We start from the raw sequence: 26,746 nt of genomic DNA, 5'->3' as shown, positions 1-26,746 counted from the left end.
AGGATTTTATGACATAGGATGAGGGAGACCAAGGGAATTTTTTATGGTTTACAGGGTATGAGGGCAAAGGTTAAAAATTAAAGAACAGGGGGAACATACTGGTTCAAGATAAGGGAAAAGGACTTTAGGACGCCTTTCAAGTTACAGAATGAACTGGGGTTTCACAGAGTACTGGAAAAGTGACACTGGTGTTCTCTTGGCCTTTGGGGCGCTGTATGTCTTCTGCTTCATTATGGGACAAAAATGATGTAATGATTGTAAAGTGGTTAATACAATGGCATATGTTAGACATGGTATTATTATTTCTCTAATTTAATGTAATTGTTAAAGTATCAAGAGTAATAAGATCAATAATTTCTATGTGATAAACTGGAAATGTAGTTGATATTCTCTGAAGTTTATTGTTTGTATTATTGCTGTATTTCTAAATTATATTGTATTTCTAAAACTCTTAGACTGTAAAATTTGAGGGACCATTGTGAAGTAGAAATGGTGTTAAAGCAATTATTAATCTGGAATGGATATTTTAAAAGGATGTGATAAAAATAAGATAATTTGAAAACTTAAATATCTAGTGAGGTATATTTGGTTATAAGAAAATAATAATATTGATATTTACTATGATAGCAGATTTTCATTTGAAATCTTGACTATTATAAAAATATATGATGGTTCAAAGTTATAGTTTCAACATATTAATTATGAGATGAATGATTTTCTGTACAAAATGACTTGGGAGTGCATTCATCTAAATTGATATGGGTTGTTTCAAAGTTTATTACTATTGTGGAAATAATTTTATAATGTGTGCCCTGCTGTACAAACATATTTTATTGTGAACAGCTTATTGATATGTACTGTTTTGGAATTAATTAGGTATTCTCCCATATATTAGAGCCTCAATTAGAAATTAGGAAAAAAATGTGTGAGAATTATGGATAGTAATCTTTTCCTTTAAAGTACTAACAGTATTGGGCCGTAGAGATTAAAATGCACAATTGAGGTTTGGAGGACATGTAAGTTCTGCCCAAAAGGGAGTTCAGCCTGGGCCTTCTTTTGACCAAAGACTAGGTTTGTTCCTGGTAGGCTGGGCTCTTGAGTTTGAATATTTGTAACTCTCATAAGGATGAGCAGGCATGGAGAAGTATAGGCTGTGGGAGGAATCTGAGAGTAGCCAGATGTCTTGATTGGGAGAGGATGAATAGGGTCTGGATGGGATTGGGAATCTGGATGTGGCCCGAGGCTATCAGACCAATGATAGACAATGGAAGGCTAGACCTCCATTAGGTTAACTAAAAGTGGAGAGATTGGGCATAGATATTAAAGAAAAGCCAGTGGACTGGCGTGGGAATGGCTGTAGGAGAATGTTGGAAGGGTTCAGAAAGAAAGTGTCTTTTTTTGGGAGAGTGGGGTTTGTGTCTTGGGCCCATACCTCATCATTACCATTAGTGATTATGAATCTAGATTTGATCTACTCAATCCAATTAAATTAAGATCACATGATAGTAATTAATTGGTTGTGTTTCAAGTTTTAAATATATTTCTTTCTTTTTTAAAAAAATATATTTCTTGGGGCAGCTAGGTGGCACAGTGGGTAGAGCAATTGGAAGTCAGGAGGACTTGAGTTCAAATCTGACCTCAGACATATAACACTTACTAGCTGTGTGACCCTGGGCAAGTCACTTAACCCCATTGCCCAGCCAAAAAAAAAAGCCAAACAACAAATATATTTCTTACGATATGGTTATCTTTCTGAATATCCTTATATGGTGTAATCTGGTAAGCAATTGTATCAGCTATGTTGTTAGAAAAGCAGTTTCTCTTATAATTTAGAATGTTGTTAGATTAAGAATTATACTGTCTGAGAAAGAGAAAATGGAATGGGTAGGGAAGCTATTAGGTCATTCTATATGACCCTGTGTTGTAACATTTCTTTTAAGTACTATAATTTAAGAAACATGAACTTCCAAGTTTTGTCTATGTTTAAAGGGAAGCTCTGGCTAGGATTATTTGGTTCTCACTTATGAAATTTAAGATTGTTAACTAAGCTGTTTGGAGTTATTGTTTAAATCAAGTACTGGTAAAAGTATTTTTTTTTGTATATGTGAGAGAAAACTTCGTAACTATGCAAAGGAAAGACTTTGTAAAATCTCATAATTCTTATTAACCCTGTGCAGGAGTTTTGTGTGGTGGAATTCATAAATGAGTAAATGGTTCATTACAGACATCTTTTTGACTAGAGAATTAGGTAACTAGTGAATGGGATGTCCCAGTGAAGACTTCTCAGTGTAATTTAGGTAATGAGTTCAGAAGGTAGTGTGAGAAATGAACTCTCAGAAGTGAAGGCTCCTCAAAGGGTCAAATAATTCTTGATTATTACTTTCAAAATCCTCCCCCACTTAGACCCTGTTTTTAAGCACTTAACAGAAAGAATAAGCCCTACCCCACCCCCAACCTGAGCTTCCGGCCTCTTTCCTTGTCTTTGAATTTCGGCCTGGAATGTAAGCCCACCGCCAGTTAAGGGGGTAAGGGATAGTGGTGGGTGGAAACTTGTTTGCGTGGTGGGTGGAGGCTTGTTTGTGTGGTGGGTGGAGATTTGCTTTTATAAGGCGGCCCCTGTTACTCCATCTCTCCCTCTCCACGTGTATCTCTAAGGAGCAGACAGCCATCTCTCAAGACTGTAATAAAGGTAACCTTTGCTTTCCACCTTGAGAAGTCTCTGAGTTTAATTTGGGTTGGGGTTGCTGTCCCACACACTAGGAATTTTGTGGTAATTAGGAAATTGTAAGCTGTTTTTAAGAAAGGGAAATACTTTTATGAAGAAATGTTTTGGTGAAATCTTTGGTATGATTTTTTAAGAAGGCCTACTAAATTTCTATTTGCAAACTAATTTGTTCTGAATTCAGATCCAGCTTCAGACACCTACTGTGTGACCCTGGACAAATCATTTAACCCTATTTGCTTCAGTTTTCTCATCTGTAAAATGAGCTGGAGAATGAATTGGCAAACCACTTCAGTATCTTTGCCACAAAAATCCCAAATTGGGTCACAAAGAGTCAGATACAACCGGAAAAAATGAGGGACCACAGCTTGTTTTTACATATTTGTTTCTTTGGTGTCTCTCCTATTAGAATGTAAGCTTCTTGAGGGCAGGAACTGTCTTTTACCTCTTTTTGTATCCAAAGTGCCTGGCACTTAGTAAGTGCTTAATAAATGTTGATTGACTGATTAACAAGAGAAATTCAAATTAGAACAACACTGGGTTTCACCAAACACCCAGTAAATTGGCAAAGATGATAAAAGATACAGTCAATGTTGGAGGGCCCCTGAAGAGCCCAGCCCATAAATGTAGTGATGGTGGTACAGTAAACTGATCCATCCACTAAGAAAAGCAATTTGCCCTTTTTTCAAAGAAAGTGACTAAAATGCCCATATATTTTGATCTAAGAAATCCCACTGCTAGGTACATATTCCAGGAATGTCAATGACAAAAAGTAAATTCCCACATACACTAAAATACTTATAGCAGCTTATTTTGTAATAGCAAAGAACCAGAAACAAATGAGATGTCTACCAAGTGGGTAATGGTTAAAGAGTTGTGGTATATGAATAATGGAATATTGAATGAAAACAATGAAAACAGAAAGCCATGAGAAGATCTGTAGGAACTGATGTAAAGTGAGCAGAACCACCAAAATAATATACAAAATGACTACAGCAATGGAGAGAATGACAACAAAAACGAATCAGAATTAAAAGGCTGCAGTTATAATGACCAAACTTGACCTCAAAGAAGAGATAAAAGGTACTTCTTCCCATCTTTTGAAGAGGGGGAACATGCATGTGGAATACTGCATATGATGTCAGACTTTTTGATATGCTGAACTGCTTTTTTTCTCCCTTGTTTACTCTTTGTTATAAGGGATGGTTCTCTGGAAAGGGGCAGGGATATGGAAATATGTGACAGAAAAGCAAAAGATACTAACAAACATTATTAGAACCGGAGGAAAGATTGAAAACAGAAAGAATCCATCTGTCATTTCCTGAAAGAAATCTCCAAATGAAAACTCCAAGTAATGTCAAATCCAGAATCCAGAGCTGCTGCTTCTTTTTTTTTTTTTTTGGTGCCAATTTTAAATAGATTTTATTCTCCCAGGACAAGAACTGCATTTCCACTTGTCTACAGTACTGATAAAGTGCAATGTTGTTCACTTCTCTCCTTCTGCACACATTCAAGTATTCAGAATGCCCAGATTTACACAGTAACTTATATGTTACTTTTAAATCACTATTGCCTTGGCTACAAATTTGAGTCCTTCAATTTTTGGAAAGCTGTGTGGAACACTTTTTCTTCTGGTGTGTTTAGTTGACCTCTTCAATGGTGGGTCCAGAAGAAGCACCTCCAGATGGGGCTGCTCCACCCCCTGGGAACCCACCAGGCATGCCTCCTGGCATGCCCCCTGCACTCTGGTACAGCTTAGTAATGATGGGGTTGCAGATCTTCTCCAATTCTTTCTGCTGATGCTCAAATTCTTCCTGGTCAGCAGTCTGGCTCTTATCCAGCCAGTTGATTATTTCATTACACTTGTCAAGGATCTTCTGTTTGTCTTCATCACCAATTCTGCCTTGCAGTTTTTCATCCTCTATGGAAGCCTTCATGTCAAAAGCATAAGATGCAGGAGAATTCTTGGAAGACACCTTGTTTCTCTGCTTCTCATCCTCAGCTTTGTATTTCTCTGCCTCCTGGACTGTACGCTCAAGGTCTTATTTGCTCAGACAACCTTTATTATTGGTGATAGTGATCTTGTTCTCTTGCCTATGCTCTTATCCACAGCAGAAACATAGAGAATACCATTTGCATCAACATCAATTTCAATCTGAGGAACACCCCTGGGTGCTGGGGGGATTCCTGTGAGCTCAAATTTGCCAAGCAAGTTATTATCCTTTGTCATTGCTCTCTCACCTTCACAAACCTGAATAAGCACACCAGGCTGGTTGTCTGAATAGGTGGTAAAGATCTGTGTCTGCTTGGAGGGGATGGTGGTATTACATTTGATAAGAACTGTCATAACTCCACCAGCAGTTTCAATTCCAAGGGAAAGAGGAGTGACATCCAACAGCAGCAAGTCCTGTACATTCTCAGATTTATCTCCGGACAAAATGGCAGCCTGGACAGCTGCACCATAGGCAACAGCCTCATTAGGACTGATACTCTTGTTGAGTTCCTTGCCACTGAAGAAGTCTTGTAGAAGCTTCTGAATTTTGGGGATGCGAGTGGAACCACCCACTAGCAAGATGTCATGAATCTGTGATTTATCTATCTTGGCATCTTTTAAGGCCTTTTCCACAAGGTCCTGTGTGCCACGGAAGAGATCAGCATTCAGCTCTTCTAAATGGGCTTGGGTGATTGATGTATAGAAGTCGATACCTTCATAGAGGGAGTCAATTTCAATACTGTCCTGGTTACTAGAGGAGAGGATATGCTTTGCACGTTTACAAGTGGTACGCAGATGGCGAACAGCCCTCTTGCTGTCACTGATGTCCTTCTTGTGCTTTAGCCTGAACTCGGCAATGAAATGGTTGTCAAAGTCCTCCCCACCCAAGTGGGTGTCCCCAGCTGTGGATGCCATCTTCGATGGTAAGGATGGAGACATTGAAAGTACCACCTCCAAAGTCAAAGATCAACACATTTCTCTCGGCACCAACCTTTTTGTTCTAGCCATAAGCAATAGTAGCTGCAATTGGCTAATTGATGATTCGGAGCACACTGAGACCAGCAATGGTTCCAGCATCTTTTGTGGCCTGACATTGGAAGTCATTGAAATAGGCTGGTACTGTGACCACAGCATTTGTGACAGTCTTTCCAAGGTAAGCTTCAGCAATTTTTTTCGCCTTGGTCAAGACCACAGAAGATACTTCTTCTAGACAGAAACTTTTGGTCTCCCCTTTGTACTCCCCACTTGGACCTTAGGCCTGCCTGCGTCACTCATCACCATGAAAGGCCATTGCTTCATGTCTAACTGTATAACTGCATCATCAAATCTGCGACCAATCAGATGTTTGGCATCAAAAACTGTGTTGATGGGGTTCATTGCAACTTGATTCTTTGCAGCATCACCGGATCACCAATTAAACAGTCTGTGTTGGTAAAGGCGACATAGCTTGGGGTAGTCCTGTTTCCTTGTGTTGGAGGACTCCCAGAAAGGAGTAAGTGGTGCCAAGGTCAATGCCAACTACGGCTCCCTTCAACATGGTTGCTGAAGAGTCTGGGGTCATAGCTGACTGCTACGGAGAAAGAAGGGCTGCTGCTGTGCTGAGTAGACCCAGAATCCAGAGCTTCTTGGGAAAGAGACCACACTGTAAGAATCCAAAGAAGAATTCAAGTCCGAAGGAGCCCTAGTAGTATCATATAACTACCTGGAAGCTACCACTCTCAAAGAGAGAAACATAGAAAAATTACAGAAAGATGGTTTGAGGTTACCTGGTGTTTTCTAGCAAGTATTTTGAAGTGGTATGAAGTAGGGGTACAAAGATGTCATCTACATTGTGTAGGACTGGAAAAGAAAGATTGCCTAAGAGCTGTATTGTTACTCACAAAAAAATTTTAAAAATCAATTTTGTTTTTACGGCAAAAGTCATTTCTGATTATACTCTCTCCCTTGTGGAATATATAGATGTTGCTTCTACATATTACTCAATCAGAGGTTGGAGTCAGTTTAAAACTGGGAGGGAATGTGAGAAATAGGGTTTTTTTAAATTATTATTTCCACAAAAGTCTAGTGGAAAGGAATGCAGTCTAGGGGCTAGGTGGAAGTTGAACAAAGGGAGCTATATTAGAATAAGAAAACACTCTTGGTGGTGAATAGACTAACTGACAGAAAACCAGTTCTGAGGTTAGGTATAAATAAACATCAAAAGGGGTATTCCCAAGTAAGAGCCCAGCTAGCCAGAACTGAGCAGAGTGGGAGATGTAATTAGGGGCGGAGACTCACATGGTGAAATTAGGCCCTTTGGATAGGCTGTAACCTTTACAAGTATTCAGTGAATAGAGAAACAGGAAGGAAGGGTAATAGGGAATAAAAAGGTGTGCATTTGTTGATACATGTGGTCTCATATATGTGGGATGCCAGGCCTTCCCATGTCATTAATAAAGCTTCTTCCTGATTCAACAATGGCTTCATGTAATTCATGATATTGATATAGATAACACCCTGTAATAAGATAAACTTATATTGTAACCACATCTGATACAGTATACTACATTCCATCCTTGTAGTCTCCTACCTCTACTGAAGGGAAGGTGTAAGAAATGAAAGAATTAAGTTTCCACATAAGTAGATAAGAAATCAGCACAGACAGGCTAACTTTTCCATCCATGGGGGGGGGGAAAGAGTGATAACACAATTCTAGGCACATAATGTATGTTAGGGGTGGGGGCATATAAGGAAGATTGTAACCCAGAAGGATTAGGACCAAACCTGATCCAGAAGGGAGGAGTTAGGCAATTTATAATTATAAAGCTTGCTCTGGCTTCTTTTACAGAGCGCATTTCTCTCCTTCCAAGGAGGTGTGCCCACTTCTAAGAATCGAAAGGATGCACTTCAACCTCTTTAATAAAAAGATAGCACTTTTCGGAACTGAGTATGGGGTCATCTTTTTATCTGTTTTCTGAAACCATTTTAAAAATTATTCAACGTTATAGTTAGTGATTGTTTATGAAGTATTTCTTGTATATATTTTTCTTTGGGTTCTGCTTATTTTACTCTAACATTAATTTATACCTATCTTGCCACGTTTCTCTGAATTTCTCGTGTTCATTTATCAATACACAATAATATTCCATTACATTCATTATAGTACAATTTGTTCAGCCAGGTCTCAATCAATGAGTAGCCTCTGTTTCCAGTTCTCTGCTACCAAAAAAAGTTCGGTTTATTTTAGACTTCTTTCTGCCTCTGACTTCCTTGCTACATCTGCTTAGTAATGTGATAACTGGTTCACAGGATGTGAACATCCCTTCATAGTCACCTCCATTTTAAGTACACTGGGTAAATTATCTATAGAGAATTTATATAAGGATCTTGTGATCATAGACTTAGATCTAGAAGGAAGGAAACTGTGAGATGATGATAGGATATTCTCATCCCACTGTCTAGATGGGCCCAAATTCAGTACAAACAACCCTGTAAAGCACCAAACAACATGTATGAGGAGGAACAATGGAGTCAGCCATCCAGTCTAGACCTACGTGCGCGCGTGCACACACACACACACACACACACACACACACACACACACACACACACACAAAAGATCACCAAAACCCTATCAAACTGAGAGTGGAGACAAGATAGGGTAGGTTAAAAATGAAGTACACAGCAGCCTGATCCCATAACAGGAGATAGGATCTTAACAGTGCCCAGCACAGGGTAGCCTCAGAGCCCAGGTAGCAAGAGACAAACTCAGAACACTATCTAGAAGGACCATGTCTAACACAGCATCCAGGCAGCCTGCTCCCAAACCACTTGACACAGGGCCAAACAATTCCTGAAGTAGGAAGGGGCTTGTTAGCCACTACACAAGTTGCAAGGGGGCCTATCCACACCTTTCAGGAAAACAGGAGCTAAGAAATGCCCGAGGGGATAAACCCAGAATAGAGTAACTTCACAAAATGTTTCACGTAGATCCTCAGAGAAAAGAATGTCCTGTCCAAAATGACTTATAAGAATACTTGTAAGAAATGAAACAAGAAATACAAAATATAATCATTATGGAGGAAAGATTGTTAAGGAGAATTAATACCTTGGAAAAGATGAGAAATGAAGAACTGAGGGGCTATTTTCTAGAGATACCATGCATCCTTGAGATCAGTGAGAATGAAGGATGTCTAGGGAGTCACACAAACTTTGGACTTTAGTACGGGCTGGATTTTGAGTTCACTAGGGCTTTGGAAAACACTTTGGGAAATATGATGAAATTTTGTTCACTGGGACAAGAGGCAGAGAAGAGAGATCCTGACAGGTTTTTTTGGACATGTATTAGATGGATACTATATAACAATATTTTTTTAAAGAGTGGAGCAGAAAAAAATTATAAAACAAGTTTTTTGGTTTTTTTTTGCAATTGGGGTTAAGTGACTTGCCCAAGGTCACAGAGCTAGTAAGTGTCAAGTGTCTGAGGCCAGATTTGAACTCAGGTCCTCCTGACTCCAAGGCTGGAACTTATCCACTGTGCCACCTAGCTGCCCACAAGTTGTTTTTTTTAAAGTCCATGCTCTTATTGGCTCAGTATGCATAAATACAACTGTTTAGTTCCAGCTGGCTAACAAAGCAGACAATAATATAAATGGAAAGACTTATTAAGAAATGTGTGCCCGCTAACCTAATAGCAAAATTACAGTGAATAAATCTTTAAAGATGCAAAAATTATTAACATTCTGGATAAAGATGAATTGCTCAGTCTATCATAATTTATATTTTAAAACACTAATTTAAAAGGCAGCATATCTCTCCTCTTCATGAAAGGGAAAAACCAAATGTAGTAAAGCATGAAATAAAACAAGATGATCCAATTATTTAATATTCAAGAGAGAATCAACTACTAGATGTGACAAAGATGAAGAACAAGCTAAGGAGACCGAGAAGGAGTATCCAAACAGGAAAGATCAATTTAATGAAAACCTAGAGAGAAAAGAGTATCTAGGAGGAGAAGGTAATCAAAAATAGCAGAGGTGAAAAAGAGACAGGATTGAATAAAGGTCATTAGCTTTAACAATTGTGAGATGGCTGGTAACTTTGGTAAAGACAGTTTCAGTCCTTTGGAAAGGACAATCTAAAGAGGTAGGCAGAAAGCAAATACATACAAACGAGCTATATACAGTATAAATAGAATTAAGAGAGGCCTTTTATAAAAGAAGGGATTTTAGTTGGGACTTAGAGGAAGCCAGCCAGGTAAGGCAGTGGGTAGAGATAAGAAAGAAGAGCATTTCAGGCTTGAGAGATAGCCAGAGAAAATGAGAAAATGCTTGGAGCCAAGAGATGGACTGTTTTAAATCTCTTCTAATGCCTTCTCTCCGTTAATTATTTCCAATTTATCCCATTTTTATACTTACAGCTTGCTTTGTATAAATTTGTTTGCATGTTGTTTCTTCCATTAGATTATAACTCCTTGAAAGCAGACTGTCTTTTACCTCTTTTTGTTTCTCCAGTGCTTATCACAGTGCCTGGCACACAGTAGGTACTTAACAAACGTTTATTGATTGATTGGTTGGAAAAGCAAGACACCAATCCACTGGATCAAAGAGTATATGCTGGGGAATAAGGTGTAAAAAGACTGGAAAGTTGGGATGGTTATGGAGGACTTTAAACAAGCTTCCCTCCATCCTAAATCTTTTACTCTCCCACTCCTTACATCTACTAGCTATTACTAAAATCTGGCTCTGGAAAGGATGGCCAGAAAGGCTGTCATTAGGAGGGAGCTTATTGCCTATAAAACAGGCATTCCAGAGGGCATAGTATAAAGGGTGGGTGGGGTGACATTTAGTTGAAAATTTGGGGTGAGAAGGTTGAGGGGGGATGGGAATAAGGAATCAGGTAGTAGGGCATGGGGCTTGATGATGACCTACAGGGGTTCAGAATCACTGTAAATGTACAAGGTATGATCAGGTGTGAGAATGTTTCACTGAGTGAAAGGAGCCATCCCTTTTTCCAAAGGAAAGCAACATGGTCAGATGGTTTCATCATAGGACCTTTGGAGATATGCTTGGTCCTTGCATTGATATGAATTCTTAAAAGCTGTATTTTCTTTTCTTTTTAGCATCATCATCCATGTACAAATTGTTGTCCTGGCTCTGCTCACTTCACCTACATCATTTCTTACTACCCAGGATTCTTTATAGGTTTTTTTTTTTATCATTTCTTATAGCACAATAATATTCCATTACATTCATATACTGCATTTAGGCATTATCCAAATGATGGGCCTCTCTTTTCAATTCTAGCTCTTCTCTTCTCTCTCCTGCCCTTCCCTACTTTGCTTTGCTGCCCCTTTCAAATCCTTCCTTCAGGATCTGGAAGTTTGTTTTGTCTACTAAACTACCAGATCTATTTTGGACAAAGGGATGTCTGTCCATGTCTCCCTGATATTATGTATGTGAAGCTGATCTGGGTGGGTGGGGGGAGATAACTAAACACAAGACTTTACATTTATTCACATTAAATTTCATTTTATTAAATCTAGCCCAATGCTCTAATCTGTCAAAAAAAAAAAAAAGAATCCTGAATGCCATTCATTCTGTTAGCTGTCCCCCTCAGCTTTGTGTCATCTAAAAATCAGATGAGCATACAACTGTCCAAGTCATCAATAAAAATGTTAAAAAGTATGCATACAAGAATAGATCTTTGGGTACTCTACTGGAGACCTTGTGTCATGCTGATATTGTCTCATTAACCATTTGTGTGATGCCATACAACCAGTTCTGAAGGGTTCTTAATCTCTTTTGTGTCACAGATCTCTTTCCAATCTGGTGAAGCCCATGGACTCCTCAAAATGTTTTTAAATGCGTTAAGTGAAACCAGTTATATTGAAATACAGTTATCAAAGTTTTTTTTTTTTAAAGTTAAGAACCAGGTTAAAAATCTCTGATCTAGTTCTTTATCATTTCACCTCTTAGTACATCAGGCAAGTCTCTAAGACTAAGTTATAGGATTAGCCCTAGCCTATTCCTTCATCACCACCAAAAGTTCTCTATAAAAATAATTTTTGTGGGTTTATTTTATAGCCTGTAACTTTGCCAAAACTATTAATTGCCAATTGTATTTTTGCTGATTTCCTAGGATTTTTGAAGTAAACCATTATGTTATCAGCACGTAGATTGTTTTATCTCCTCTTTGTATAACCTTATGCTTTTAATTTCTTTCTCATTTTATTGTTATTGCTAGCATTTCTAGAACTATGTTAAATAATAGAGAGGGGAATAAGCACCCTTGCTTTACTCTTGTTTTTACTGGGAAAGTTTCTAGTATATCTCCATTGCATTTGATGCTTGCTTTTGGGTTTAAAGATACTTTTATTTTGTTGTGTGTGTGTGTGTGTGTGTGTGTGTTCAGAATAATGAGTGCTGCATTTTGGCACTGAAATAATTGTGTGGTTTGGAGTGTTTCTGTTTTTAATACAACTAATATGTTGATTATTTTTCCATTGCTTCCACAGTATAAACTCAGCTACATCATAATAATTTCTTGCCTGAATTACTAATCTGTTTGACAAGATCTTATTTATAATTACTAAATATTCATTAATGATATTGTTTCATTGCTCTCCTGTGCTTTATCCATCCCTGGTTGAGGTATCAGGACTATATTTGTACTATAAAAGGAGTCTAGCAGAATGCTTTCTTTCTCAATTTTTGGAAATAATTTGCATAGTAGTAGTACTAATTTTTCCTGTAAAGTTTTATAGAATATTCCTGTGAATCCATTAGGACCAAGAGTTGTTCTGTTTTTTTGTTTTTTACCTTTGGTAGTTTCTTTACAGATAGTTCTATATCATTTTCTGAGATTAGATTATTTAAGATTTCTATTTGGTCTTCTGTTTGGGTATTTTACATTTTTTAAGATATTTCTCTATTTTGTTCACATTCTCAGGTTTGTTGGCACATAACTGTGCACAGAAAATTCTGATAATTCTCTTTATTCTGATTTTGTGGTGATTTTCATTTGCTATTTTGTTGATTTGATTTTCTGCATTCTTCTGTTTAATCAGGTTGGCTAGAAGTTTGTCAACTTGGTTACTCTTTTCAAAGAACCAGCTTTTAGTTTTGTTTATCATTTCTATACTTTTTGATGCCCAGCTTATCTATTTCTCCTCCAATTTTCAGTATTTCCTCTTTGTATTTTATATTTGCTGGCTTTCTATTTAAAAAAAAATACATGTTAAATTCGCTAATCCTCTCCTTTTCTATTTTGTTAATGTATGTTTTTAGGGATATTTCCCCCCGAGGACTGCTTGAGTTGCATCTCACAAATTTTTGTGGTTTCATCATTATCATTCCTTTTCAACTAAATATTATTTTTATGATTTGTTCTTTGATGTACACATTAGTTAGGATTTCATAGTTAAATCTCCATTTGGATTGCTTAATCCAGTCATGTTTAGAGTCATGAGAATTAGGTTTACATTTTCTTCCATTTATCTCTAATATTATTTCTGAATTAGGATTTTTTGGTGGTTGTTGTTGCTACTGTTTCTCTTTCTTTGGAAAGACAGTATCTGGTCTCAATTTATTTTTGCTTTATCTATTTAAGACAACCTAATTCTCAGGGGCAGGTAGGTGGCACAGTGGATAGAGCACTGGCCCTGGAGTCAGGAAGATCTGAGTTCAAATTCAGCCTCAGACACATAATACTCACTAGCTATGTGACTCTGGGCAAGTCACTTAACCCCAATTGCCTCACTCAAAAAAACCCCCCAAAACACCTAATTCTCAAAAACTCTATTCCTCAAGGCCTACCCCTATGCCACCCCCATTTGTTATCTAGTTTTATAGTTTTACTTATGAATTCTTCCTTCTGTTATATAATTTTTACCATCCTTTCCCCACCCCCCCTTTCATTTAAGTTATCTCTTAAACCATTGCAAACATCTTTCTATAGGTTCCATGCTTTCTTGGGGATCCACATGGTTCTCTGCCTCATTAGGTATTGATTTACTTCCCTTTTTCTTGTGATATTCATTGAAGGATGTTTGGAATAATTTACATGTCTTAGAAGCTATCTTTCCATCTGTTATTAATATCTTCCCTGTTGGTTTATTTGCTTGTACTCAAGGTTTTTAAACTGTGTTTTCTTCTTCTTGAAATCTTAGATAATTTCCATTTTCTCCTTTGTATCCCCCTATAGCTCCCTCTCTGACTACTCCTTTGATGGAAGTTCCTCTAAGGACTCAAACTCAAAACTAAGGACAAAACCTCAAAGGTTATATTCAGCCACCTTCCACTGGGTTTAATCACCGCTCCAGTGACTTCTGAGGGGACAGAATTGGCTTCTACTAGATACCAGTCTTCTTTCCTTCAAGCCTGTGGGAGCCCCAACACATACTCTGGTACCCTGATCCAGTTTCTTCCCTTTCTTAGTTCTCTGAGTACTGCTGCAGAGCAGTGCAGATGCTGCCCCTGAGGAGAGTAAGCTTTTGCTTTCTTATGCCTCCATATCCTTCTCAATGGGTGGGGATGGGCAAAGTTGAGCCACAGAATGGTGAGGTGAGGACAGGGGCAGCGGCAAGGGACTATGCTGGTAGAGACTACAGTAGCAGTAAGCAATTGCTGAGTGGATCACAAAGCACAAGCCTATAGGTCCCTTTACGTAACCCTGCCAGAGTTTAGGGACTGGTGGGGAAAGAGGATGCTGAACGAACATGTTAAGGATTAAAGATTGGCTTCTGCTATTAATCTATCATGCTGTTACCTTGTTAGGGTTCTGGATGTCATAGCCTGTGGAGACAGCTGCAATTGCTTTATCTCTTGAGTATAATTCTTAGTTTGGAGAAATTTGAGAGATTGTGAGAATTAGGGAAGATGTCTATTACTCCATCTTGCTGGTAATATGACCAAGAAGGCTCCTTATACAAATGAAAGCACAGATCTATCCTACCCACTTCCTTACACAAAGTGCCAGGCACTTTGCTTGGTGTTAGGCATACAATTCCATGCCCTCAACAAATTATTTATGTTCTGTTGGGGGGAAATCAGTATGGACACATATAATTATTTACATATTTATATAAAGTAATTGGAAGAGGAAGGCACTAACAACTAGAGAGGACATGCCACTTGAGCTGAGCTTTGAAAAAAGCCCAAGATTCTCCAAGGCAGATGTAAAAATAGAGTCATTATAAGTCTGCCAATTCATTTATACTGGAGGTTTAATATTATTTATGGAGAACAACACATAGTCCATAAACATTTATTAAGTGCCTACTATGTGCCAGGCACTCTGCTAATTACTAGGGATATTAAGATACTAAGGAAAGTAAAAGACATTCCCTGCTCTCAAGGAGATCACTTGCAGTAATCCTGGAAAAGTAGGTTGGAACCTGGTTATAGAGGGCTATAAGAGTCAAATAAATGTTTGTACTTTTTCCTACAGGCAAGGGGCAACTTCCCTAACTTCTTCCCCCATACAATCTGATTGACCCCAGCTCTTCTGACACAGCTTCCTGTTTGGGAAGTGTTATAAAAGGTCAAAGCTGCATATAGTAAGTACTCTCAGATCTGGTGGGTACCTGAGACTACATGAGTCAACCTACCTTGATGATGACCAGACACAGAAAAGCTAAGTGCCACTGATACTATATCCTTGCTGCGTAGACAAAATAAACTTCCTTTGTTCGATGACTCATGAGTGCCTCATTTCATCCCAAAATCAAAACTTGAACTAACATGTTGAGTTTGAGGTGCTTGTGGGACTTCTAGTTGGAAAGTTCCAATGAGTAGTTGGTGATATGAGACTGTAGTTTCCCAACCTATGGAAATTGATGACATCACCAAGTGAGAGTGTTAGTGAGCATGACATAGATGAAAATCTAGCAAAGGAGACTGAAAACAAATGAGTAATCAGAGGAGAATCAAGAGAAGAAAGAGCTGTCATATGCTGTAGAGAATCAACAAGAATGAGTATTGAGATGGGACCATTGGATTTGACAATAAAGAGATCATAGGTTGAATGTGGTGGTGCAGGTCTGAATTCCCTGCTGTAGGGGAGGATGAGGCCAGTAGATTGCTTGAGTTTGGGAGTTCTGAGATGCTGTAGAGCTAAAGCTGATTGGGTGTCTAGAATAAGGATAACACCAATATAGTAAGCCCTCAGGAAAGGGGGCCATCAGGCTGCTTATGAAGGGATGAACAGATCTAGGTTGGAAAAACAGAACAGATAAAGTCTTTGGGCTGATCAGTATTGGGATTGGTCCCATGAGTGGCTATACTTCCAACCTGGGTGAGATGGGGAATCTAAAATTTTAAAAAATTAGAAATAGGGGAAAAAAAAGGGAAGGAGAAAAAGAGATCATGGGTAACTTTGGAGATAATAGTTTCAGTTTAATGATGAGGTTTGAAGCCAGATTACAGGACATTTATAAGAGAGTACTTGAGTGTAGAGGCCTTTTTCAAGAAATTTAGCTGGGAAAAGGAGCAGAGCTAAAGGATGACAGAGCATGGTAAGAGCTAGTGATGATTTTTTAAGGATAGGGAGAGATTTGGGCATGTCTGTAAGCAGCAGAGTAGGATCCAACATCTTAGGGAGAGACTGAAGATTAGAGAGACAATGGTGGCGGGAAACATGATGAAAAGGACAGAAAAGGATGGGATTAAGGGTAAATAGAGAAGCTGACCTTGGCAAGCAAAAGGGCTACCTCATCATCAGAGACTGGAGAAGATGGAGATAGAGGGGTATGATTCCAGAGGTATATGAGATGATGAGAAAAGGTGGAATTCTTTTTTGTTTTTTTTGGTGAGGCATTTGGGGTTAAGTGACTTGCCCAGGGTCACATAGCTAGTAAGTGTTAAGTGTCTGAAGCTGGATTTGAACTCAGGTCCTCCTAACTCCAAGGCCACAGCTCTATTCACTGAGCCACCTAGCTGCCCCAGGTGGAATTCTTAATGAATGGCTTCAACTCTTGGTGAAGTATGAGGTGAGGGAATGAGATAGTGTGGGAAGAGAGATGAGAATGTTTGGAGCAGTCACTGCAATGAACAGAATTGGGAATTAATTGGAGGACTATTAAGACTGCCTTGTGAGGTCCCAGTTGAGATTGGCTAGCATCCATTTGTAGCGTAATCAGCATGGTTTTATGATCTCTTTCAGTTCTATTCAGCAGAATGTAAGAAGAAAAGGATGTGGATAGTGGGATTAATACAAGGTTAGTGTTCGGCATTCCCTCACCCACTCAGGTTGAGAGAGATGCTGACAAAGGTACTTGATTAAAGGTTTGCGGTAGATCCTCTAGGTTTTGGCACTGCCTTCATTTATCCAATCTGTATTATAGCTGTGTCCTAGGAAGTATCAAGCCTGCCTTTTGGCAGGCATAAGCAGTAAGTATTGTTTTCCTGATTAGGAGGCTTCTGTGTCTTGGTATGTGATTTGGGACAAGCCTAGAAGTGCTGTTACCCTCAGGATATCTATAGGCCTGTCAAGAAGGCGGGTCCTCTGAGCCCAGATTAGATAGCTCCAGGGAGCAAGGGCATAGAGAGAAGGTAAGAGATGCATCCTAACCTGCATCAAATTAGCTAGGAGCAAGGCTTAGCTGTGTTGTACCCCTTAGGCAGGAGGTGGCACTGGCAAGGTTCAGAAACCTGGAAAGAAGCAAAGCACTGGAAGATGCTACGTCTCTACATACCGAGAGCTAGCACCGAGTATGGTCTGACCATACTGTGACATCTGGAAGCCTAGGAAATGTAGGGAGGAGGTGGGAGGTGGTTAATAAAAGCTTTCTGATCAATTAGATAAGTAAGATTTAGAAATAAATATACATAGTAGCTTAGTGTTTGATAATGTCTTATTCAAAATCAAAACTCCTGGAAAAACCAGAAAGAAGTCTGTTGAAAAACAACTTTCTATCAACATTTTATGTTGACATCTTATATCTTATATCACAATAAATTTCAAAAGTATAACAGATATAAATATAAAGTCATAACCAAATAAATTAGAATAGACTGGAAGGCTGTATCTTATATAATTATGGATACAGGAAAAATTCATAACTAGACTACAGACAGAGGAGATCTAAAAAAATAGACCACCTTGGTTACAAAAAATTAAAAAGCTTTCACAGAAATGAAATTAGTGATGCTAGAATCAGAATATATTGGGGCGGGGGGGCTCATTGCTCCAAATATCTCTGAAAGAAATCTGACATCGAAAATTTCTACATACTTGACATAAATCTCAAGACCATTTAAGAGTCATCCTGTGGTAGACTAATTAGTAAAGAACAATTTTCTAAAGAAGAAATAAAGAATATCAATAACCACCTGAAAAAATATTTTAAGCCACTAATGACAGAAATGAAAATTTAAACAATCACAAGGTTATCACCTCAAACTCACTCAAGGTGGTAAAAATACTAAAATAAGGGAAAACTTATTGTTGGAGAGGTGTGGTAATACAGGCAATCATTTATTAATAACAGAAGCTACTGTGAACTGGGTCAACAATTCTGGAAAATAATTTGGAACATGTAAGAAAAGAACTGATGAACACCAAGTGTGAACTGAAGTATAACTTTCCTGCTTTTTTGCTGCTTTTTTTTTTGTTGTGATATGGCTAAATATGTTTTGCATGATTTCACATGTATAATTGATATTTTGCTTGCCTTCTCAGTGAGGGGAGGAGGAAGGGAGAGAATCTGGAACTCAAAATTTAAAGAAAATACTGTTCCAAATAAATAACAATTTTTTTTTAAAAAAAGAAACACTCAGGGAGAATCAGATGGAGAGATGACTAGAGAAAAAGATCTGTAATGGGTGGTTGACTGGTAAATACTTTGGGGTTGTAAGTTCAAAGTATGTGGAAAATTAATGGCGGCACTGCCACATACTCAAGCAATTATGATTAATACTACAATAAACTGAGCCCTGAAGTGACATTTATATGAGCCTAGGGTAGTCATGTTGTGTGGGATCTTAAATATCTTTGAATCAGATTTTGCTTTGGATCAGAGCACTGTAGGGACACTAATAGCTTGCAAGTCACTAGCCTGAGCTATCCCTGAGATATTGGAGTAACAAAACTCCAAGAAAACAGCAACAGGACCATCCCAGCCCTTTTCTACAGAATTTCACAAAACTGGCCCTAACATCAAGCCTTAAGTCAGAAAATGGGCTAGAAAAATTAACACACAAAAAAAGAACCTTACCATAAAAGGCTATTATGGTAATAGGGATGCTCAAGACACAAACCCCAAAGAAGAGAATGTCTCAGAAACATCTATAATCAAGCCTAAAAAAGAAAAACAAAGGTTGGGCAAAAATTCAACTAGAATTCCTGGAAGAGATAAACCAAGAATTAAAAAAGAGAAAGAGTTTTTTTAAAACTGTTTTTGTAAATGAAATGAGAGTACTAGAGGAAAAACTTGCAAAAGAAATGAGTTATAGAAGAAAGAAATGAAAAAGGAATTAAAAGCTTAGAAAAAGAGGTTGTAAAACCTTTTCTAAGCAACAAAGGCTTAAAATTAAAATGGACCAAAAAGAAGCCAAACAAAAGATACCATTAGACAATAAGAAACAGACAACAAAAAATATTAAAGTCAAAAGACTGGGGGTAAAAGATACATAAAGCATAGCAAAAATACCTAACCTGGGAAAACAGATTGAGGAAAAAACATTAAGAATAGTTGGGGGAGGGGGGAGAATAATTAGAGGGCAACTATGTGGCGCAGTGGACAAGGCACTGGCCCTGGAGTCAGGAGGACCTGCGTTCAAATGTGACCTCAGACACATAACACTCACTAGCTTTGTGACTTTGGGCAAGTCACTTAAGCCTCAATTACCTCACAAAAAAAAAAGGAATAATTGGACTATATGAATCATGACCAAAAAAGTCTAGATATTTTATTTCAAGATATTTTAAAAGTGCTCAGACATCTTAAAACTAGAGGGCAAAGTAGAAATAGAAAAGAATCCTCCAGTTACCTCCTGAAAGAAATCTCAAAATGAAAACCCCCAGGAATATTATAGTCAATACCTAGAGCGCTCAGGTCAAAGAAAATATACCACAAGCGTCCAGAAAGATGTAATTCAAGCCCTATGGAGCCACAGTCAGGACCACACATGATTTATCAGCCACCATTATGAAGGAGAGGAAAGCTTGGAATACCATATTACAGAAGGGAAAGGAACAACTCCTGGCAAATTCCCTGCAAAACTGAGTACAATCATACACGAGAAAATATGGATCTTTAATGAAAAAGAGGACTTTCAAGCATTCCTGATGAAAAGACCAAAGCTGTATAGAAACTCTGAAGTTCAAATACAAGAGTGAAAAGAAACATAAGGTACAGATGAACAATCATAATGGACTAAACAAGGATAAAGTGTGGAGGAAATGATGAGAAGATGATACATGTCCTCTCTAAAGGTTCTTTTTTTGTTTGTTAATTTTTCTAGCCCATTTTCTGACTTAAGGCTTGATGTTAGGGCCAGTTTTGTGAAATTCTGTAGAGAAGGGCCGGGATGGTCCTGTTGCTGCTTTCTTGGGGTTGTGTTATTCCAGTATCTCAGGGATAGCTCAGGCTAGTGACTTGCAAGCTATTAGCGTCCGTATAGTACTCTGATCCAAAGCAAAATCTGATTCAAAGATATTTAAGATCCCACACAACATGACCGTCATAGGCTCATACAAATGTTCATTATTCATCATATGAGTGTATCATCATCAGAGCTTATAGATGGAGTCTAATTTGACAGAAGGCCTGGGAGTGATTCTGTTATGTCTTGATGAGGAAAAATGAAAAGAGAAGGGAAGAGGAATATATTGGGCAAGGAGTAGCGGCAGAAGGGAGAGGATGATTAGGGGAAATTACTTCACAAATCAAAGCATACAAACAGAAGTCTATACAAACAAGGTGGAGAAGCAGGTTAACACTTGAATCTTATCCTTACTGGTCAAAGGAAAGAAGAATACACACACACTCACACACTCACACACATACACACAGAGTTGAATACAGAAATATGTTTCACTCAATAGAAAAATAGAGAAGTTTCCTTTTTCAATGGAGAAGGGAAAAAGAGGAATTAGAGGGAAGGCAGACTAAGGGAAAGATTAGTCCTAAGCAAAACAAACTCTAACTAAGGATATTTAAAAAAATGTCTATAGTGGCTCCTTTTGAGGTGGCAAAGAATAGAAATCTGAGGGGGTGGCCATCAACTAAGAAATGATGAAGGGGATGTTTTCAGAGAAATGCGGGAACACTTGTGTAGATTAAGGAGAATGCACTGAACAGAATCCAAAAAAACCAAGTTATACAATGACAACAACATTGTAAAGAATAACAATTATGAAAAACTTTATTAATCATTTGGGAGCTTCCTGGTAAAGATACTGGAGCTGTTTGCCATTTTCTTCTCCAGCTCATTTTACAGCTGAAGAAACTGAGGCAAACAAGGTAAGTGACTTGCCTAGCATCACACAGCTAGTATATGAGACCAGATTTGAACTCAAGTCTTCCTACTCCAGGCCCAACACTATCTACTGTGCCACCTAGCTGCCCCCAGCTTTAGCTGAAGAAAAAAAAGGCAGGAGTAGCAATCATGATTTCAGACAAAACAAAAGCAAAACTAGACCTAATTGAAAGAGATGAATAGGGAAACTATATTTTTCTAAAAGGTACAACAGACAATGAATATTAATTTAATTATTAATTTATGTTAATAATTATTAACCAATACTACACATAATATTGATATTAATCAATACTATACATAAATGCACCAAAAAGGCATAGCATCTAAATTCTTAAAGGAAAAGTTAAATGAGTTACAGGAAGAAAATTAGTAAAACTATAATAGAGGGGGACCTCAATTTACCCTCTTCTCAGACCTAAATAAATGTAATAAAAAAAAACAAGAATGACATTAGACTAGAATTTTCAAAAAATTAGATATGACAGAGCATACCTATTTTGTGTTGTGCATGGCACCTTCATAAAAAGTGACAATGTATTAGGGTGTAAGTCCCACCTAAAATCTCACCTTTTACTGAAAACCTTTCCCAATCGCTCTTAATTCTAGAGCCTTCATTCTATTAATTATTCCCTATTTATCTTATAAACTGCTCACTTTGTAACATATTTGTTTGCATCCTGTCTTCCCCGATCAGGTTATAAGCTCCTGGAGAGCAGGAATTGGTTTTTTTGCTTCCTTTTGTATCCCCAACTCTTAACACAGTGCCTGGCACATAGAGTAAGTGCTTAATCCATATTGATTGATTGATAAAAAACCTCACAGACAAATGCAGAAAAGCCAAAATATTAAATGCATCTTTTACATAATGCAATAAATATATTCAGTAAATGGCCTCTGAAACAAAGATTAAAAATTAACTGGAAACTAAATAACTTAATTTTAAAACACTGGGTGGGTCAAAGAACAAATCAAAGAGGCAATCAATAATTTTATTTGAGGCAATGATAACAGTTTGACAGCATAACAAAATTTTAGGATATAGGCAAAGCAGAATTTAGAGGAAAATATGAGTCTATCTTCCATAAAAGAGGAAAAGAGATCAATAAAGTGAGCATACAACTAAAAACACTTAGAAAACCAATAAATTTTTTAAAAATTTAAAACACCAAAACAGAAATCCTAAAAAATCAAAGAAGAAATGAACAAAACTGAAAGTGAAAAAAAACCCCATCAAAACACCCTTGAACTAATAAATATAACCAGGAGCTAATTTTAGGGGAGAAAATCAATAAAATAGACAAGCTGTTAGCTAATTTGATTTTTTGAAAGGAAGAAAACAAAATTATTAATATTAAAAATTAAAAATGTTCATTCACAATAGATGAAGAAGAAGTAAAGGCCTTTAGGGGTTATTTCACCAAACAATGTGCCAATAAAACTGAAAATTTAAATGAAATCCACGAATATAAATTGCCCAGAGTAATACAACAGGAACACTTTCACAGAAAAAGCAGTTGAACAAGTTATAAATGAACTTCAAAGGGGGGTGGGGGAATGAAACAGGACCAAATGAATTTACAAGCAAATTGTGCCAACCATTTGAAGAACAATCAATTTAAGTATTACCAAAGCTATTTGGAAAAAATGGGTAAAGAAAGGGTCCTACTAAATTCCTTCTATTGACACAAGCATGGTCTTGATACTTAAATCACAGAGTCAAAATGGAGAAAGAAAACTACAGACCAATTTACCTAATGAATAATAAGGCAAAAATTTAATATAAAATATCAGCAAAGAGACTACAGCAATATATCACAAAGATAGATAATAAGCCATGATCTGACTGGATTTATACCAGAAATGCAGTACTGGTTCAACATAAGGAAAAGTCAATAATTGACCATGTTAATAACAAAACAAACAAAAATTATATAATCACTTCAACAGATGCAGAAAAGGCTTTTGGCAAAGTACAACACTGATTCATATTAAAAATACTAGAAAGCATAAGAATTAATGGAGCTTTCCTTATATTGATAAGTAGTACTGACATAAAACCAAGAGCAAGCATTATCTTCTTTCTAATAGGGATAAGCTAGAGGCCTTCCCGATAAGATCAGAACTGAAGCAAGTATGTCCACTATCATCATCATCATCATCACTATTCAATATTGTACTGTCTATAGCAAAAAGACAAGAAAAAGAATTTAACAGAATAAAAAGAGACAGAAAAAAACATTAGTTTTTGAAGATAATAGGATGAGAGTCAACTAAAAAACTAAATGAAACAACTTCAGCAAAGTTGCATGATATCAAATAAATACACACATATCATCAGCTTTTCTGTATATTACCAACAAAATCCAGCAGGAAGAGATTGAAAGCAAAATTCCATTTAAAATAATGGCAGTTTAAAATAAAAAGATAGACAGGAACTATAGAAACGTGATTACAAAACACTCTTTACATAAAGACAGATTCAAATAACTGAAGAAATATTAATTGCCCATGAACTAATATAATAAAGGCTGAACTAAGAGAGCAATGTAAATATAATAATTATATTTTATACAGTATAGTAAATTATATATTAAAATTATATTACTAAATAAATCAAAATTAATTTAAAATCAAAAGCAAATGTTAAAACATATAATTATATATGAATATATTTTAAAATATATAAAATAAATTTATTCTATATTATATAAAACAAATGTTTATAAATACATAAACATAAAATAAATTAAATATACAAATAAATTAACTATAATACTACAAATATAATAGTACACAAAACTAATATAATAAAGGCTGAATAAAATAATATTACCTAATTTACCTAAATTAAATTTCACTTGAGCAGCAAGATGGAAGAAGACTAAATAAACATTTTCTTTAACCCTCTCAAATCAGAAATTATGTCTCAAAGTTAAAAGCAATTTAAGCTGTCTCTATGGTCTAGGACACCCAGAATCCAAAAGAAGATTAAAAAACAAACCACAAACCCAAAATGATGAACTGACACATCCACTGACCTTGAGTTCACTCAGCATTACTTCCCCAACTCCCACAACAGCACACTAGCAACAGACCCAAAGAAATGACTTGACAAAGGCTTACTGCAAAACCTACCCCTACACCCAGGCTCCCCTTCCCTCTTTTCAGTATAGTAGTGACTTCAGCTGCAAGCTGCAAAATTTTGCTTAGATTACCAGCCAACAACCTGGGCAAACAGTTGTACCAGATTAAAGAGTACTGCAAAGCTCTGAAATACCAGTGCTGGCCAGAGAACTAAGGAAGCGGGAATTAGACAGGTCACTAGGACAGGGTTCTTTGTTTGCAGTATGAGCAGGTGGAGTGGGTTTTGAGGTTTGAAGAAGGGAGAGAACTATGCAGTGCTTCACTGAGCCTGAATGAAATAGCACAGCATCTGCTAGTGCAGGTTCTGACTACCCAAAAGTTACTTGAGGCAGAAGCTGGTGAAACATGGATTGTTCAGCATATGACAAGGCTGAAATGCTTTGATATCCAGCCCCCAAGGAATCCACCAGCAGAGAGGACAGTGTCTGAAAGTGAATAAGAGAAAATCAGGGAACAGGATGGGGATGCAGGCAGAGGGAATGAAATTATCAAAGATCTCAGGAAGATGAACACTTAAAAACCTTTAACATAAACAGATAAATAAAACAATAAGCAGATAAAAAATAAGCAGTTCTTAACAACAGAAGGAAATATGGCCTTTAGATCTGGTGAAAGAGTTGTGGTACCAATGATTAAATCCTGTAAAACAAAGAATAATGATCCAACATTTCATAAGACAGAGGTCTCTGTGGAATGTGAGAAGAACATGGAACTACAACTCACTGTTCCTAAAAAGAAATGAGAATTATAAAAACAGAATTTATGGCCTGCACAGAAAAAAAATTAATAGCAGTAAAGAAAAATTAGAATCCACAATGGCAAGTGTCACCAAAGAAACAAAAAAGTGAACAAATAGAATGTGAATTTAAATATACAGAAGTGAAAGAATTTAGAAGAAGCAAAACACCAAAACCAAAAAAAATACTCATTATGCATGCAAAACATACTGATCTCAAAGTAAAGACAACCTAAGGATCATAGGTCTCCCAGAAGAATACAACAGGATAAAAAACCTTAACACAATAATGAAGGAAATAATAGAACTGCCCAGAACTTCTAAACATAGAAAATGAAATTCTAATGGAAAGAATTCACAGATTACCTCCAGAAAAAAATCCAAGGCTTCAAACTTCAAGACATATAGTGTTTAAATTTAACAATGCAATTTGGAAACAAAAAAGTTCTATGAGTGATCAAGAGAAAGGCTTTCAAGTATGAAGGATAGGACACTCGAATAATGCAAGACTATTTCCATTTTGCCTCATTCTGTGAATAGTGCCAATTACTGCAAGTGTCAGAGAGGACACTGCCCCATAGTAGGATTCCCTTTCCCACTACATCTCTGATTATCTACCCCACCAGCGATCTATATCCTTCATTGGTTACTGTTTTTTCCACATTTACCTGAAAATATCCTTCCTTTGTCAGTGCTCTCCTAACTCCCCCAGTTGACATTTGCCTCCAGGAGAGAAAAAGAAACTAATAAGCAGGGAAAAATTATAACTTGGAAAAAATGTTATGCATCAAGTGAATCCAAAAAAGCAGGAGTTGTAATCATGCTATCTGACAAAGTAAAAACAAATATGCCCCTGCTCCAAAAAAAGGATAAACAAGAAAACTATGTTATGCTGAAAGGAACCATAAACAACAATTATCAGCAATAAACTTACACACTCCAAATGCTTCAGCATCCAGATTCATAAAGGAAACATGTCTATAAGAAGACACAGACAGTAACACAATAGTGACTTCAATATTCCTCTCTCAGTTTTGGATAAGTCTAAAAGAAAAATAAACAAACAGAAAAATATGGAACTGAACAAATTGCTGGAAAAACTAGACTTAAAAGACTTATGGTGTCTTCCAAATAAAACAGCAAAAAAAAAATACACATTTCTCTACATCCCATGGAATATGAAAAATGTCATGTACTGGGGCACAGAGATATTGCAAACAAATGTAAAAAGGCAGAAATAGTTAATACATCCTTTACGATACATCTATAATGCAATAAAAATAGAAATGAGTTCAAGGACTACAAACAAAAAATACAGATACCATACTAAAAAATGAAATCCTAAATAATCAATAGGTCAAAGAACAAATTCATAGAAACAACTAATAACTATATAAAAGTAAATGATAATAATGAAACAATTTATCAAGATATTTGGGATACAGCTAAATCAGTCTTCAAGGGAATCAGTCTTCAAGGGAAAATCATATCCTTATAAACATACACTAAGTGACTTGCCCAGGGTCACACAGCTATTACGTAAGTGTCAAGTATTTGGTCTGAGGCCGGATTTGAATTCAGGTCCTCCTGACTTCAGGGCTGGTGCTCTATCCACTGCGCCACCTAGCTGCCCCCCTGAATATACATTTTAAAAAATAAGAAAGCCAGCAAATAAATAAGCCTAAGAT

At 37.0% G+C, this 26,746-nt stretch overlaps 1 protein-coding gene and 1 pseudogene across 4 annotated transcripts in view; both read right to left on the bottom strand.

The window, feature by feature from the left end:
* Positions 1 to 26,746, bottom strand: part of FOXK2 (forkhead box K2) — a 121,367-nt gene that overhangs the window by 59,318 nt on the left and 35,303 nt on the right. The gene's annotated exons all lie outside the window — the stretch shown is intronic.
* On the bottom strand, positions 600 to 25,012 carry LOC110209251 (heat shock cognate 71 kDa protein pseudogene; annotated as a pseudogene). Its single transcript, XR_013487141.1, has 2 exons — positions 24,021 to 25,012; positions 600 to 6,357 (listed from the first exon to the last, which is right to left on the bottom strand). The product of XR_013487141.1 is annotated as a heat shock cognate 71 kDa protein pseudogene (transcript).

Source organism: Phascolarctos cinereus, unplaced genomic scaffold, assembly GCF_003287225.1.
Source record: "Phascolarctos cinereus isolate Bilbo 61053 unplaced genomic scaffold, phaCin_HiC Scaffold_5;HRSCAF=322, whole genome shotgun sequence".
Lineage (NCBI taxonomy): Eukaryota > Metazoa > Chordata > Mammalia > Diprotodontia > Phascolarctidae > Phascolarctos > Phascolarctos cinereus.
Note: the sequence above shows the minus strand (reverse complement) of the source record. Positions and strands in the feature narration are given on the sequence as shown.